The following is a 17,987-nucleotide window of genomic DNA, read 5'->3' on the forward strand; positions in this document are numbered from 1 at the left end:
CCTTTTTTCGATCACCTTCAGGCAACGCTCTTATTTGGTTTAGAAAACTTGAAAAGCCACCTTTTCAGATTCACTTTCACTTTCATTTTCCAAGCGCTTTTGGCTCCACCTGCTGTTTGGAGGTTGTAGGTGCCGGACTCACCAGATACTGAACTAGGTAATTGTGCAAAGCAATTGCTTGTTTATCCATAAGCAAAATGCAATTTATACAAAACTGCATTTTTATAATTTTTCTATCATCTTGCGAAAAAAGATGATTTCATTTGATGTATTTTATGTTCCCATAGGGCAACTTATTTGCAGGAGAGTCTAAAGCCACTTCACAACAGTACACTCCCACTCCCCGGAGGACAGGAGAAAAACAAAACAAAAAACCTAAACACACATTACAAATTTATATCAGGAACCCAACAGCATGATCCATCTGAAACCATTTCGAAACCCTGCAGCTAAAGCAATAAATTATCTCCAGTATCTGTTTGATATTTGCCTTTTGGGCATAAGTAAACCACCTTCTTGATGGTAGTAGTCTGAACTCAGAGTGCAAAGAGTGCTCTTGCCCTCATGAACTCTAGTTTCATGATTTGATTCATGTTTCTTAAAACACAATCTATCATTAATATCTATACCGCTCAATCTCTCTATTTGTCAAGCTGAGATTTCCGAACCAGTACACCATGCCAAGAGTTAAAATGGATTCAGAAGAAAAATAAAACACTCAAGATTAAAAACAAATATTTATACTGACTGACAATCTCTACCACTGTACCATTAATAACTGTTTGTACGATTGTAGAGAGACTCCTTTGAAAATCAATCAGCGTCTCTTTTGTTTTCAAAACATTTCACTGCAAGCATGACTTATTGCACCAGTGGATAAATTGTTCTAAAATAAAACAGGACTAAAAAGCCTAAGTAGAAGAAATCTTTAAAGGGCAAAGACGTTTTTACAGCACTGAAGCTGTGGGTTAGGTCAGATGTGAGGATTTATAGGCATCAGTACAGTTTTACACTGAGAACGAACAATACAGATGCAAGTTTTTCTTCAAGGACGCAGAGAGAGAAGGAAAGCGAAAGCCAGAAGGAGCTGCATTGCAGATTTGTAGATTTAAAGTACAACAAGGTGTTGAGCGATGAGCTGTGGTATTACATGATTAGGTCTGCATTGGCAGAGAAGTATGCTAAGGGCCCTGCATGGTTAGAACAAAGTCAAACTGTTGACACGCGTAGTTTCAGGACATTTGGACACACCCTTCAAGGTCCACAAGACACATCGAACCGGTGCCTTGTCATATTTGTGGTTTACAAGAGTTACAGTAAACACAGCGGCCATGACGGAGAGGAACATTTCTTACAAGTTCACAAATTTGGAGGAAATAATGATTGACGAGCTGCAACATCTTGTTTTATTTTCAATCTTAATGGGAAAACAAAAAACAGAATGCGATGGCGGGAAGCTAAGCCACCCAAAACTATCCGCGCTCCTGTCAATCTGAAGATCCTGCTTCTGGAAGTTGAGTAATTGAGGCTGGTTTCTGCATAAACATACACACTCAGGAAATTCTGACCAACCACACTAGTTTCGCATGCAGAGGGGAGCAAAAAGTTTGCCACAGAGTGTGTGACAAGATGGCGCGGACAACAAATTGACACACAACTCCGACAACGAAAACAGTTTTCGGCAGTTTAGCCGGACCATGCAGAGTGGGGTAGGACATGCATGAAAGCTGTGAGAGAGTAGTGAGGTGTGCTGATGAGTTCAAGGTAAAGATCAATGGAGACCTCAACATGCAGAAGTTGAGGTTTTCTCTGGACGAGGATGGGTAGGATCAGGAATGAATACATCAATCCATCAATAAAGTTTATTTGTTTTGCACATTTCAGCAACCAGGCAGTTCAAAGTGCTTTACATCATGAAAACATAAAAACATCATAAACACACAGACACTCATCAGAGGGACAGGCCACGTCAAATGTTTTGGAGATAAAATCAGAGAGGATGAACTGAGTGTTTTTTAGACATCAGTGTTCAGAGACGCAGATGCAGAAGGATGGTGAGGTTGGAGCCACAGGGCATGAGACAAAAGGAGATTTATAGATGGGTTGAAGTGAAGTTAGTTGATGGAAGGGTGGACGATGCACCTTCTAAATGGAGAGAGATGATTCACTATGGTAATAAGGGAAAAGCTTAAGACTTTTTCACAGCACCGTAAATTACTTTAATCCTGGTTCTTGGTTCCAAAAGCTGTGGTCTGAATATCTCTGAAAATGTGAATCTACTGTGATTTTGGATGACAAAGAATGATGAGAGGAGAAGCTGGAGCCTTGTTTGAGATGTTGTATACTGTTGCTGACCATGTGCATTCCTATGTCACCACAGTGTCACATTGTTTGCACCGAGAAGCTGAATTACAATCACTTAAAAGTCAGAGGAAGTTTGTAACATTCACATATTTTAAATTCTTAGCCCGAGAAATGTGTCACATAGCAGCAAAACCACTTCTAACTATGGAAACCCAGTGATAGCATCTACTTGATGACTTTGCCTCCTTCTGACTGAGCATACAATGACAGGGAACATTACATTGTGAATGGTGGATCACATTCAACAGTTGTGAACCTTGTATTGAAATGTTTCTGGTTTAGCACGTGGACAACTTGCAGTATTTAATGGAACACTGAATTCTGCTCTCCACCAGGAATTTCAGGAGAATGTAGTACAGCTCTTACACTCTTGGGTTTTGTAGCCAGAAAAGCACAACAGCAAGTTTGAACCATAAGCAAGATTTTCCAGTGGCCACTTAAGATATGTGTGATCTTAATAGGCTGGTCATGCTCAAAAACCCTGTCCTGTAGCTAAATTAAAACAATTCTCCAAGGGAGACTGGGTCTAAATCCCCCCACAGTGATGTAAAAGGCCTCTTGTTTTAATAACAAACGCTTGATGGTGTTATTTAATTTCACATGGAGCCATATTGTGGTAGATAGCACTTTTCTATCCTTTGAAAACTGCATTTTATATCCAGTTACATCAATTTGGATATGAAATGTTACCAAACAAAAGCAAAAACTGAAGAAATCTTTCAAAAGACACTTTAAACACTTTTAAGGGCATTTTGAGTGATTTTAAACGTTCAGTGGTTCTTGGTGCCAAATAGGCAAATCTGGGTGTCTTTAAAATGTTGACCTACTGGGATTTTCACACCATCTCTTGGTTGACAAAGATCAATCAGAGGAGAATGGGGAGTGTTTTTTAGTGAGCTAATTTTTGAAACCTCTGTTGACATGTAGACTCTAAGCAACGCATACACACTGTCTGACATTCCTCAGTTCCGCAGTTTTTTCCACATGCACTCTTTCCACCAGCTCTTGGTGGCAGCCCTCACTGGCTGATGTCCATGCCTGTCCTTATTTCACAAGTCCCAGTGTAAGACTTCTGTGTGATCAGCCACCTCACCGGTAAAGGCATACAGCTTGTTTACAGAGAAAAGTGTATTATAGCATCTTAGAATAAGACATATAGTTAGAAAAGCAATGCAGTGCTGTGCAAAAGCCTGCAGTCATTCCTTATTCATGCTTCCAGGAGGCCATAGTTTTAAATTTGAAATTGTAACTTTGCTTTAAACTTCTCCACAACCTTCTCATTGACCTGCTTGCTGGTCATGAAGCTGATTGGTCACTAATGTTCTCTGAAAAACCACTGATGCCTTCATGAAACAGATTTATTCACACTGTTTATAGGAGGTCTCTATTTATTAAGTTGGGAACTTTTCAAGGCCATTGGTTGCACTGGATTTTTTATTTTTATTTTATTTTATGTTAGTTCTGTCTTGGTTTTTTTTGGAGACTTTTGCTCATAATTGTTTTCGGTTGAAGGCATTTCATGTTTAGAAAATAATTCCCTATGATTTTGGATACTGTGCAGATCGAAGAATTTGTGCTCTTACGTTTTTTTTATTTTCAGACAGTTGTTAAGATGCGTAGCCATGGCTACGAGGGGCAGTTCTTACCAACAGGAGCAGCTCGTTAGCATCTCAAAAGTTCTAATGATACCTCAACTTTGACCCCAAATCCCAGAACTGAGAGAGGAGAAAGTCCAAACCATCTCTTTCATCAGTTATAATGGTCTTCAGTCAGTGACCTGTTCAGATTTATTGTAACACTGACTGCTACTGGAGATCCTTCCTACTCACAGTATCACTACCACAACAACTCTCTGGTGATGCTTGGGTGATATGAATGACAACAACATTTCATTTCCCTTTGGAACGAATAAAGTATCTCCAAGTTCAGCTGAACTGAATTGAGCCAATGGGGGCTGAATACAAATGCACATCACTAATTTAAAGATTTTTATTTGTAACAGGTTTTTTTAAACCGAGTATCATTTTCCCTCCATTTTACAATTTTGCACCACTCTACTTTTTGTTGGCCTCTCGCACAAAATCCCAATAAAATAAATTGATTTTGCTGCACTGCTTACACAGATTGAGAAGTTGTGAGGTGACATTCCTAACCTCTGATTAAATGCCACCCGTGTTTATTATTGGTTACAAGAAAGGTTGTTGAGGAATACGTTACTTCGAACATCTACAGTGCACAATATTATGAACAGAATCTGGGAATTTATCGTTAGCCATGCTTTGATGTTTTTCCCATCACTTGATGTCTTTGGATTGGAAACTTTGGAGTTGTTCTTCATTTGTGTCAGAAGTCACACATACTCATGTGTTGGAAAACCAGCGGGATATGCTAGCTGTTCTACTCTGACCAGACTAGCATCTCTAAGCAAACATACATTGCACTCAAAGAGTAAAGAAACGTGTTTGGAGGTAGACGTTGGACAGGTTTGACAGAGTTAGCGACATTCAATTATCCAGAAGTCAATATAAACAGACTATTGATGCAGCTATTGTTAGCTTATTGTTGGGCTGTACAGCAGCCATTTTAACTTTTGATGTCACAAATCACAATTGGGAAGGGACTGTGCCCTCCTCAAGATGGAAGATAGAGGGGCATTGTAGCAGATTTTTTCTATCCTGAAACTCATATTTTACTGCACTGTTAAAATTCAAAGTTTAGCAAAGCCTGTTCTTTCTCAGTAAACATTATTCTCAACAATTTCTTGTGTTCAGAACAAATAAAAAATAAAATCTGTTTCAATTTCAGATGGATACTTGTGATGCTGAGAGGTGAAATGTTTTAATGTGACGAGTTTCCATAAAATATTGAGAGGATCACTGGTTCAACAAGTTAAAGATGGAAAAATAAAGGATTTTTTCTGCTGTTTACAAAATTATAAATCGAATGTTTACACATTTTGAACAGGCGTTGTAAGCCAACATCAAAGGTGCATTTAAACTCTGCAGATATTTTAGTAATTATGCAGTACATAATGCACACTCTAGCATTAATGGAGGAAGATTTCTGCAGCAAAATTAGTTGGTTGCTACTAAAATACTCCAATAACACTCCAGACGACTAACAAATTGAACCAAATGTCTACAAAATACTTTCCAAAGGTTTGATATAAGCAGACATATTAAAGCGTTCTCCTTTTATGACTTTTAGAAAAGTGACCTGTTCCAGTCGACGTGGAAGCTGTGCTGCCGAGATAGCCACAAAACTCAGGTGTGGCTTTGTTTCTTTACTCTGAGGTAGGCATACAGTCTGCGACTTGATAGCAAATTAATACAGCTAAATATACAACTGGAATACTTAATGGAAACTAATAAAACTGGAAAACATAAATTCAAAAACGGGCAAGTGCCATTTGAAATGTCCAATTGGTACTAAAAGTATACTTGCAGAGCTCGTAGCTATTTAGTAGCTAGTAGTAGATAGTAGCTATCTGATCAGACAAAAAAAAGTTTATCCAGTATGACGGAATGTTTTAGTGCTTTTGAAACCATGAATTTTTCATACCACGGTATACCTTGACAGCGGTAACCGTCCTATGGCTAACTCATACATGGCTAACTCATACCTTTGTATGACCCAAGACTTGTTTACTTACTTGCATGGCAGGAAAAAAGTGCAAAAGTGAAGGATAATATTAAAGCAAAACAGGAAATAAAGATATCTGCTCTGTTTGTCTAGGACGTTTGCTCCCTTAATGACGTGTTTTGTAGAAGATACAGGGGTAAGGAAATCCCTTAGCAGAAGCTTGTGTCAGCACTCGAGGCAAACAGCAGGAAGTAATAGTTCCTTCATATCCTTGAGAGATGACCACAGAAAATCTGTTCTCATCTTTATCTGTCTTTATTTAACTAAGAGCTGAAGTCCAAATAAGACCAGGTCCTCAAATGAAATACTTCAGCTTATTTAAGGTTGTGCAAACTTCTGCAATCTGTGTTGTATCCAGGCATTTTTAAAGTGTTAGGAACTTTGTGAAACATGATAGGAAGCAAACAGCTTTGACTTACAGAGTTGAAAACATATTTTTATAAGAAAAGACAGAAGAACTGCAGTTCTCAAGACAAGCTTCTCCAGGTGCAGAGACAAAAAAAAAAAGACTTCTGTTGATCTAAAGCTTGCAGCTGCAGACAGCAGAAAAGCCTCAACTACACCCAGAGCTAATAAGTGAATTAAAGACAAAACATAAATCATAACTTCAGACAGGCATGAGTTTGAGAAATTCAAGTTTTTTTTCCTGTTGTTTTTTTCAGTTGAATTGTGAAGCATAAATGCCACATAAAGGTGGAAGAAGCTCTAAAATTATTAATCTTGGTCTATTTTGTCTTTACCCATAAAATAGGTGATTGTGTAAACCATTTGGCACCCACTTTAAATACATTTTTCTAACTTTAGAAAAATAATAGTAAAAGAGGAAATTGAAAATGTTTTACTAAATAAAAAATAATTATTTTATTTTATTATTTCACTGCAGCTCAGCGAAGGACACACCTGGCACCTTTAGCATAAAAAAAAACAACTTTTATCCATTAGCCTCCTTTAGACCTGTCTTCTGTATATATTTACTGAATTATTTGACTAAACTGCAGTGTAATTATGGTGTCTCCTTTGTCTTACAGCTTGCTGACTTCATGCGTTAATGCTACTCCTGTCAAAGTACAGGATCTGCAGACCTGTCTCCAGAAAGATCTGAAAGGCGCCATTGAGGTGAGAGAAGGTATCAAATACACTAAGATTTTGTTTATTATTTTCCTTTAAAACTCAACCGTCCATCCAAGATTGCTCTTATGTTACTCTTATGATTGTGTTGTTGGCAAAAAGACCAATAACGGGACAATTCAGGCTGTTTAAATTGTGGTTATGTGGAGTTGTATGGAGGAGTCAGTGTCTTATCTGGTGTAGATGGTAGTAAAAGGGATCTTACTTTCCAGAGGCAGAGAGAAAATCATGACCCGAATGACAACCAGACCTCCTCGGCGCCAATTACAACGGCTGAGTGAAGTACCATCAGAGATCATTGAGAATGTGAATGCAGCATTGAGAACAATCCCTACCAACACCATAACAGAAACCAATGAGCTGATCTACAACTCAGCATCAGTGATCCTTGAGACACTTGGCTATAAGAGCAGCCATGAGACCCAATACCCACCATGGAAAAGACAGTTAGAGGCTAAAATCAAGGTAACAAGGAGGGAAGTGAGCCAATTGTCAGAGCTCCACAAGGGTACAATGAAAAGACCAGTACCCAGAAAGTACAGGCAGATGCCCATACCTGAAGCACTCGAAACTGCCAAACAGAGGCTCCAAGCCTTGGCCAGCCGCCTAAAGAGATACACAAGGGAGAATGAATCCAGAAGGATTAACCGGCTCTTCTCCACTCAACCAGCTAAGGTGTACTCTCAATGGCAGGGTAATAACAACAGAGTAGACCCACCAAGGCTGGAGACTAAACAATACTGGAAAGGCATATGGGAAAGGGAGGCGTCCCACAACAGCAATGCACAGTGGTTGATCTCTCTACGAGAGGACCATAATAACCTCCCTGAGCAAGCCTTGGTAACCATCACTGTGACAGATGTCCAAGAAAGGATTGATTACAAGAAAGCCTATGACTCAATGCCGCATACTTGGATCATTGAATGCTTAGAGATGTATAACATCAACAGGACTCTGAGAGCCTTCATTGCAAACTCGATGAAGCTGTGGAAAACCACCCTTGAAGCCAACTGCAAACCACTTGCACAAGTGTCCATCAAATGTGGCATATACCAAGGAGATGCTCTGTCCCCGCTACTGTTCTGCATAGGCCTGAACCCCCTCAGCCAAATTATCAACAAGACTGGCTACGGATACCGACTCAAAAATGGAGCCAACATCAGTCACCTTCTCTACATGGATGACATCAAGCTGTATGCCAAGAGTGAGCGAGACATTGACTCACTGATCCACACCACCAGGATCTACAGCACGGACATTGGGATGTCATTCGGACTAGAGAAGTGTGGTCGGCTGATCACAAAGAGGGGGAAGGTCATCCGCACAGAAGGGGTCTCACTCCCAGAAGGAACAATAGCAGACATAGAGGACAGTTACAAGTACCTAGGTATACCACAAGCAAATGGCAACCTCGATGAGGTCACAAGGAAAGGAGCCACAGCTAAATACCTCCAACGAATAAGGCAAGTCCTGAGAAGCCAGCTCAATGGCAAGAACAAAATCCGTGCGATAAACAGCTATGCCCTGCCAGTAATCAGATACCCTGCTGGAATAATTAGCTGGCCAAAGGAGGAGATAAAAGCCACAGATATTAAGACTAGAAAACTACTAACAATGCATGGAGGGTTCCATCCCAAATCCAGCACCCTGAGACTGTACACGAGCCGCAAGGAAGGAGGCAGAGGACTAGTGAGTGTGAGAACCACAATCCAGGACGAAACAACTAAGATCCATAAATACATCAGGGACAAAGCCTCAACAGACAATGTGCTCAGTGAATATCTCAGACAACAGGGAACGGAGGTTGAGGTGCCAGAGATACCATCATGGGAGGACAAGCCCCTACATGGGATGTACCACCAGCAAATAACCCAAGTGGCTGATATCAGTAAATCCTACCAATGGCTGGAAAAAGCTGGACTCAAGGACAGCACAGAGGCCCTCATCCTGGCCGCCCAGGAACAGGCCCTAAACACCAGAGCAATAGAGGCCCAGATCTACCACACCAGACAAGACCCAAGGTGTAGGTTGTGCAAGGAGGCCCCTGAGACAGTCCAGCACATAACAGCAGGGTGCAAGATACTGACAGGGAAAGCGTACATGGAACGACATAACCAAGTTATGTCGTTCCATAACTTGTGTATGGAACGACATACACAAGTTATGTATGTCGTTACATACATAACTTGTATGTAACGAGTTATGTATGTTACATACATAACATACACTTTCTGCATAGTGTACAGAAACATCTGTGCAGAATATGGACTGGAAACCCCGAGATCAAAGTGGGAAACACCCCCAAAGGTGACGGAGAACGCCAGAGCTAAGATCCTGTGGGACTTCCAGATCCAGACAGACAAAATGGTAATGGCGAACCAACCAGACATTGTCGTAGTGGATAAACAACAGAGGAAAGCCGTTGTGGTAGATGTAGCAATACCAAGCGACTGCAACATCAGGAAAAAGGAGCACGAGAAACTAGAGAAATACCAGGGCCTCAGGGAGGAACTGGAGAGGGCCTGGAAGGTGAAGACCACAGTGGTGCCTGTGGTCATCGGGGCCCTCGGGGCAGTCACCCCCAAACTGGACCAATGGCTACAACAGATCCCAGGAACAACATCAGACATCTCAGTCCAGAAATGTGCAGTCCTTGGCACAGCCAAGATACTGCGCAGAACCCTCAAGCTCCCAGGCCTCTGGTAGAGGACCCGAGCTCAGAGGATAAGAACCACCCGCGGTGGGTGAGAAGGGAATTTTTTTTTTTTTTTATATATATATATATATATGTCTATATATGGTGTTCCTCAGAGAAACAGTCTGGAGCGTATCACTTTGACATGTATTCCTGCCCTAGTTTGCAAAACATTGTCACATCTGTCTAAACGTTAGTACAATATTTTATTTAATTAATCTCAAAGTCATTGTTTTTTTTTAATCTTGTTCTGATGCTGAAGTTGGCTGTTTGGAATGTGTCTGAAAAATGAAGGAAAGTTGAGTGGAAGGAAAAGTCTGGTAGGAAAAAAGTTTGCAACTGTATCCTTCAGGAGTTGGAAGCAAAGTCAATTGAAAATTTCAGGTGTGAGTCACAATCACACAGAGAAGTATTCATTTAATTAATCTCCAGTTTCTGGGGACGAGGTCGCCGTGGTGGTTAAAAAGCTCCTCGAGAGCTGAGCCAAAAAGCGAAGCTCTCGATTTACCGGTCGATCTACGTTCCCACTCTCATCTAAGGTCATGAGCTTTGGGTCATGACCGAAAGAACGAGATCACGGATACAAGCGGCCGAAATGGTTGTAGGGTGTCTGGGCTCTCGGATAAAGCGGAAGAAAATGGATGGATGGATAATCTACCAAACAAAAATTTGATTTATGGAGCTGTCTCATCACATTTTTCAGTTCCCATGTTTCTATCTTAATTTTTAGTCTGAAATAGTATAAAAATATTCTGAGAAATGTGTTTTTATTACCTGCAAACCATATTCATTATTCTCTGTCTTATCACCTTCACTTTTTCAATTGAATAAATTAAACTAAACTTTTAGATTTTTTTTAATCATGTGGTTTTATTTGCACCAATTAAATGTAAAGAACAAGGGCCTTAAATGCAGGAAATAATTGAGCCTAATCATAATTACATCATAATTATTGAAAGTTCAAGGAAAAACCCACTGCATTAAAATAATTTTGTCATTTAATTATTTTTGTGCTCAAATTTCACAATAAACCCCAGTGAGAGTTAATCTTTACCAAAGTTCTCATCCTTTGTGAACAGAGTATCTTGGTGCAACCGATTATAATTTAGTGGAGGAGTTAAATTATTTCTGAAAATGGAGCAGGAGATCAGTAGGTAAGTTGCAGGCGCCAGTGCTGTACCAATCTGCCATGTTGAAGAGATTTATGGCAGCTGATTTACCAGGATTCTTTAAAAATATACTTGTACAGGGCTCTCACTACCAGTAACTGCGGTCAAATTCACCCAATGTAATGACCGGAGAAACATTCTTAATCACCCAGTGAAAATTTTAATATGCAAAACTTGTTGCCTCAGAACACAATCCTGGAGGGACTGTTTTAATCTGCAGAAAAGATTATTTTTATTTTCTGCTCTCCTATTCTTGAGTAAATATTTTGCAGTGTATGTTTTGTTTTTGAAAGTAATTGTGTATTAGGAAATAGTTTTATTAAAAGCCCTTATGTTGTGTCATTTTTTCCCCCTTCCTTTCAGACATCTGATGCCAAGCTGTACGCCCCAACGGCTGAAAACGTGACAGTAAGTTGTAAATGCTCCAATGCAGATTCCTTTTCACCTTTTCACTCAGGGAAGAGTAAAAATGTCAAAAAAAATGTGCTTAAAGAGTTAACTCAGACTAAAGCACACTTAAAACAGCTGATGGCCAAAGGGTTGCACATAAAACCTTAAAATAAAATAATCATAAAATAATCACAAAGCAAAACAAACACGGGCAAAACCTATGAATAAGAAAAAGCTGAAAAAGAAATAAATAAGAAGCTACGTGGGGATTAAAACAGGATTTAAAAGATATGAGCAGTCTGTTTTTGTAGTTTTGGAGCTTTCTCTGTGCTTCTGAGGGGAATGGGTGCGGCTCTTGCTTCGATTAGCAAGCAAGAGTTGATAATCGACAAGTAATGGCACATAAAAAGCATGCAATATGAATATTTTATCATTCCTGCTGTTTTATCCAATTAAAGGCTTTCACTGTTCACCACACCTACCAGTGAAGACATACACCATGAAATTCCTGCTTCAACGAAGTAATCCGGGTGTGAATACTTTCTCTTTCACACAGAGGGATTGAATTGCACTGAGCGAGGGAGAGAGACCAGTTGCATCCCTCTTGGATCTGAGTTTTGGCTCTGTCAAAGGCGAACCATTCACTTAGCTTGTGTAACTACAACGTTATGCTCCCCGCCCTAGAAAACAAGCCAGTTCTGAAAAGAGAGAAAGTAAGAAGAAAAGCCAAGTCTGGGATGAGGAATGCATTTCCACGTTACAGGCATACATGGGATGTATCAATCTGCAATGAGTTTGGTGAACCAATTCCCACAGTTCGCAGTTATACAGTTTTTTTGTAAGGATGCATTAGTTAAAAAGTTCATCCCAAATAATAAACTTTGGGAATCGGGGGCTGGGACAAAGGCACATAGCTTTTCATAGAGGAGATGAAGGTAAGATGGAGGAAACATGCAGAGACAGAAGTAAAAACTCAGATACAAAAAAGGTTGGAAGAACAAATGAGCAGATCAGATCAGTCGCTCACACCAACACTTTTTGAAGCCAGGTCTCAGAGTGAAACTTTTCTGTAACACATTCGTAGAACGTACAGCGGTACGGTTAATTACACACATGCAGATAGATAACAGTAATAACAATGGCGGATAGCATTGTGCTGTGCTGTGCTACGTTACCTGTTCAGTTTAGCAACGTTTCTGATAAAGACTGCATGTGTTACATGAGCATTTCGTTCATGGAAGAGGGAGACGGCTTACTGCCTACGATTAGGGAGAAAGCTAGGGGTCAAAAGATCATGCATGTTCGATGACATGCTAAAATTATAGTGCCAACTAGGGGCTTGGCATGACAACTACAGCTGAGTCTGGGTGTCTTGGCATTGCCGTCTAACTGTGAAACCTTTTTCCAATCAACATCCAGAAACCGTCAATTTCCAGGCTCATAAGCATATCATAAGTAGCATAAGTCTGAGGTACAAGATGCCATGTCTGTTTTGTAAAAGAAAGAAATAAAAACCCAGGGCCTGATGGCATTACAGGCAGATTGATAAAACCAGTGCAGCACAACTTGGTGTGTTTTAACATGTTTAGAAAGTTCTTGGAACAGATAAAAAACTCTAAACTGTGGAAGTAGTCGTAAATCATTCCTTTGGCCAAATGCATTTCTCCCAGAAAAAGATCTGGAGCCTTAACTTCACTGGTGATGAAGTCCTTTAAGGAACATTTATATTGAAAGTTAATCTTATAAATCAGGTACAGACCTGCTGAGAGCCCATGCAGTTTGCCTATAGACCATGAAGAGGAGCAGCGGATGCTTGCATTACATCCTTACATATACAGATGATACAGTTATTGTTCTTCAAAAGAATGGCAACGAGGACAAGCATGGGCCTGTGGCGGAGCCATGAAGCCCACCTAAACCGGAACTCTGTGAAAACAAATGAAAAGCAAGAGCTTAGGAAACCCAAAGTACTTTTTGCACCTTAAATTCAAACTGTTTCCCATAGTTACAGAGGCACACGGGTCAGGAGTTAAAGGATAAAGAAAATATTTTCTTACTATGTAATACAGTTTTTAATTAAATACATATCGTCTTATTCAATCCCAGTGATTTCATTTTTATTTGCTTTTAATTGCTATTGCATTGGTTGTTGGATGTGAATTATTGTTTTAATGCTGTTTCTGGATGACTTGTTCCAAACTGAGATTTCCTATTATTCACACTTAGAAGATCAGAGCGGTATAAGAGTTTTACAGCATGGTGGTGGAGGGCTGGTGATCTGGGCTTGTATCACAGCAGGAGCATCTGAGCATCTTGAGTTAAAAAAAACATGCAAATCTGAACAAACGTTTTTCAGAAAGGGACAATGCACAGCTTTACAATTAAAGTCATTCAGATTTCAGATTTATTCGTATCCCAAATTGGGCAATTGATGTTGCAGCAAGTATAAAAACTAAAAAACAAATGATCAGAGATTAAAAAATAAGGAACAACAAAGAATACCAAAAGGACATGAAGTACAAATCAATACATAAAGGAAAGAATACAGCAGTCTGTTTCATTATTGACCCTGATCTAGTTGCTACACTAGATCAGGTGCAAGTCCCTCTATCTTGTCCTGCATTAAAAAGATATTGCTGAAGGGACAAAGGAGTGCTTGTACCTGTTACAAACACTCCTTGGCTAGATCAGAGTACATGACTGATCTAGCTAACAGGTGATCCTTTGCAGACAATGTCGGTTGTTAATTTAGCAAATATGTTTTTATTGTTTTAGCATGTACATATATCACAGTATCATCAGCATACATCTGCAAATTCAGATCAACACACTGCTCAGAAAGATAATATACAAGCTAAATAGTAAATGCAACACTTGACGTGATGCATGGTCTTTGCTACTTTGCTAAGCAAAGTGTTCTGGAGTGAAATGTGTGACATCATCTGTCTATTATCTGAAACTGGACCAGGAAGACAATGGTCCCAGACATGATGGCTGAAAACTGAAGGAATATACAGTAGGTGTCGTAATGTCCTAGTAAAAGTCCAGCGCTCAACCGGATTGAAATGCTGTGCAGAACCTATTTTCTCCAAACCGCAGCATACTTAGCAATGTTTTGAAAGAAGACTTGACCTAAATTCCTGAACAGGGTTATGAGAAATTGATGCGATCAGATGGAAAACAACATGACTCACCTGAGGCACCATGAAAGGTGGATTTACAAACTGTTGAATCACAGTGTGCTTTTGTCTTGTTCTTACAAGAGTACACTTAATACTGACCTAAATATGAATCTGTGCTTTCTCATAATGAAGGATGTTCTTCTCTTGCAGGATAGCTGTCAGCAGAAGGTGCTCTCTTGCTGCATGTTAGAACTGATGATGGTCTTTGAAGAGGAAGACACGGACCCGAGCAAAACACAATGCATCTTTAACTTCAACAGTACACTGTCACCTGAGGTGAGTGTTTGTAGCTCCTGTTTGTATTTTTTAGCCCTTCGAAAATATTTAGAAAAAACGTTTTCAAGAAATCTTTGTCTCTTCTTTGAAATTTCAGATAAATTGTCCAGCATGTGAAATCTACTCCCTGGAAAACAGTATAGTTTTCTACGACAGACTTTTGATCATTTTGCAAAAGATAAATGCAAATAATGCAAAGTAAAACATGTATAGACTTGTATATAAAAATATTTTATTCTGTGAATATTGCAATGTAAGCATCAAAACAGATGACTGCCGTCCTCCTATATGAATGAATGAATGAATGTATTTTCATTGTTCATACTCCAGGCAAATGTATTTAAAAACAGTCTGAATGTATAGTATGACACTGTTTCACCATATGCTTTTTGTTGTACAGTTGTACTTTGTAGCCATGTTGTATATTGAAGACACTTCTTAACACTACTGAATGTAACACGTATACAATTTGTGTAAGAATTAACTCTGCAGTCTTCAGCATATCTACCTTTGCTGTAAATACAGATTACTTTAAATGTGTTTGATTGCTTTGCATTTTATTTAAAAATTTGTTATAAATTTCCAGAGGCTGTTGCGTTGTAAACAAGGAGAGGTGAATTTGAGTGTTAGCAGGCACTCGAAAAAAAAATCTGCAATGTTTCACAAAACCAAACCAAACAAAACAAAACAAAATAAAACACACGCATGAGGCCTGTTAATGCTCTACAAGTACATCCCAATATATCAGAGTCTCATTAAAAAGTTTATTAAATGCTGTGGTTATTTCACTTTTTAACCTTTTTTCTACCACACTTTTTCCCTCCACTCAACCTTCCATCAATCTGTTTGGATACAAAACTTCTTTAGCTTCGGTCTTTTGTGGTTTACAGTGGACCCATTGTATTTTTAGGGTTTAGTTGCCCACAAATATCTGATACATACAACAAATACTTGACATCCTCTCTGAAAACGCTTTTATCTGCCCATTGCAACATTTCAAATACCAAATATACCTACATATCCATTAATACGCACAGTGGAAACCATCTTAGCACTACCACAGAAGTTAATATCTACAGTCCTCCATATTTTATTAATATCTTCAAAATGATAGCGGCACAAACAAAACATTTTGCTGCATAAACGTAGCACAAACTTTTGACACCAACTTTGTTGACTTTGAAGAAGGTGTGGGGACCGACTTCACTCAGGTCTTAAACAAGTCTTAAAAAACAACAGCAAGATTTTGAGCTTCACTTTCACCAGCTTATGCTCAACGCTGTCATGGTCGCTAGGCGACAGAACATATGCCGAGGTAATGGCGGGAAAAAAATCTGAAGACTGGCCCATCCGCTCACTTCCAGATTTTGTGGTCAACGAAGGAACCTGCTACATCGACCGAGTAGGGAGGGTCCTTCGAAGGATGCAGTCCCTGAATTTGGACACATCCAAGGATCAAATCTAGCTGTTGTGATAATTCCACAATATTTATAGTGCAGTGACACAGAATTAAAGTTAAAAGTTGAGTTGGCAAATAATCATCATTTTGGAAGATGAATCAAAGTCTGACTTTGACTCCTCAGCAGGAGGCAGTTTTACAGAATCTGTTCCTTTTAGAGCAGGGGTCTCAAACTCCAGTCCTCGAGGGCCGCAGTCCTGCAACTTTTAGATGTGCCTCTGCTGCACCACACCTGAACAGAATAATTAGGTCACTAAGGCTCTGGAGAACTGATCTACACAAGGAGGAGGTCATTAAGCCATTTCATTCCAGTGTTTTGTACCTGTGGTGGCACATCTAAAAACTGCTGGACTGCGGCCCTCGAGGCCTGGAGTTTGAGACCCCTGTTTTAGAGTCTCTAAGGCTCTAGTTGGTGTCAAACTCCAGTCCTCGAGGGCCGCAGTCCTGCAGGCTTTAGATGTGCCACAGGTACGAAACGCTGGACTGAAATGGCTTAATGACCTCCTCCTTGTGTAGATCAGGTCTCTAGAGTCTTAATGACTTAATTGTTCTGGTCAGGTGGTGCAGCAGAGGCACATCTAAAAGTTGCAGGACAGCGGTACTTGAGGACTGGAGTTCGACACTCCTGCACTAAGATGTGTTTCTGCAATATTCAAGCAGGTTGCTTCATGTGTGTGTTTTGGCTGATCAGCAGTGGCAGTAATGGGTCACCTCTCTGACCAAGGCTCTTCTCCTTTTTAACAGTTGTGTTTCTGTTTCTGTTTTCTTTTTGAACTTGCCTGTGCCACACCCTAATCTTATTCATCTTTTTCTCATTGTCTTCATGTCTTTGTCTATTTATACATCACCATGTGAAGCTTCAGTCAGTTGTTTTCATCTCTTGTGTCAAACATTTCAGGCTTTGTTATATTTATTGGACTTGCATTTGTTCTCTTGTACTTGTGTTTGAATTGGACAACGGATTGTACTAACGGACTGCTAAATTTATGCCACTATGATGTTGATTCTTGCATTTGAGCTCTCCATTCCTGTGCCTTACAACACTTATTATAGTTTAGTTGGGCAGTCAGAAGCTCAGAGGGTTCATAGCACCTTTTCACTGCACTATATAAGCATGTGTTGTTTAACTGGGTTAAGTTTTTAGGAAGTTGTTGAGTTAAAGTGTTCTTGAAAAAACTGTTCTATTATTTCTCTCCCTCGTTCTGTAAAGGGAAACACATTTATGTTCCTGTTTGAACAAAATGGCGTTTCGTTTAGTTCAGCTGAAGGTTGGAGCCTGACATGTTCAGAACAAGCAAATGTATTTGTTCGTATCATCTTACACATTGCATAATCTCTGTTCCTACAAGTTGAACTGACGTTCTAATATAAAGAACTTGTTTAAAGCTGAATTTAAAGCAAAAACAACCAAACTCTGCGCATGACCTCATTTGCTTTTAACTGTATCAGTTGTGGATGATAAAATCTGAAAAACAGACCATGCATTGAAACTTAAGAAATACCTGGCAAGACTTGATAAAGATGATTGCACAATTATTTGGCAGATGACACCTGGATGCTGAGAAACATAAGTTAAAATGTAAGAGATAAGAAGCAGATGCCTGAAAAATAAACCCATAACATCCTGCTCACTAATCAGATGCATTTGAAGACTGTCGTTTTTCCTGGATCATAGTACCGCA

Source organism: Xiphophorus couchianus, chromosome 5 (assembly GCF_001444195.1).
Source record: "Xiphophorus couchianus chromosome 5, X_couchianus-1.0, whole genome shotgun sequence".
Classification (NCBI taxonomy): domain Eukaryota; kingdom Metazoa; phylum Chordata; class Actinopteri; order Cyprinodontiformes; family Poeciliidae; genus Xiphophorus; species Xiphophorus couchianus.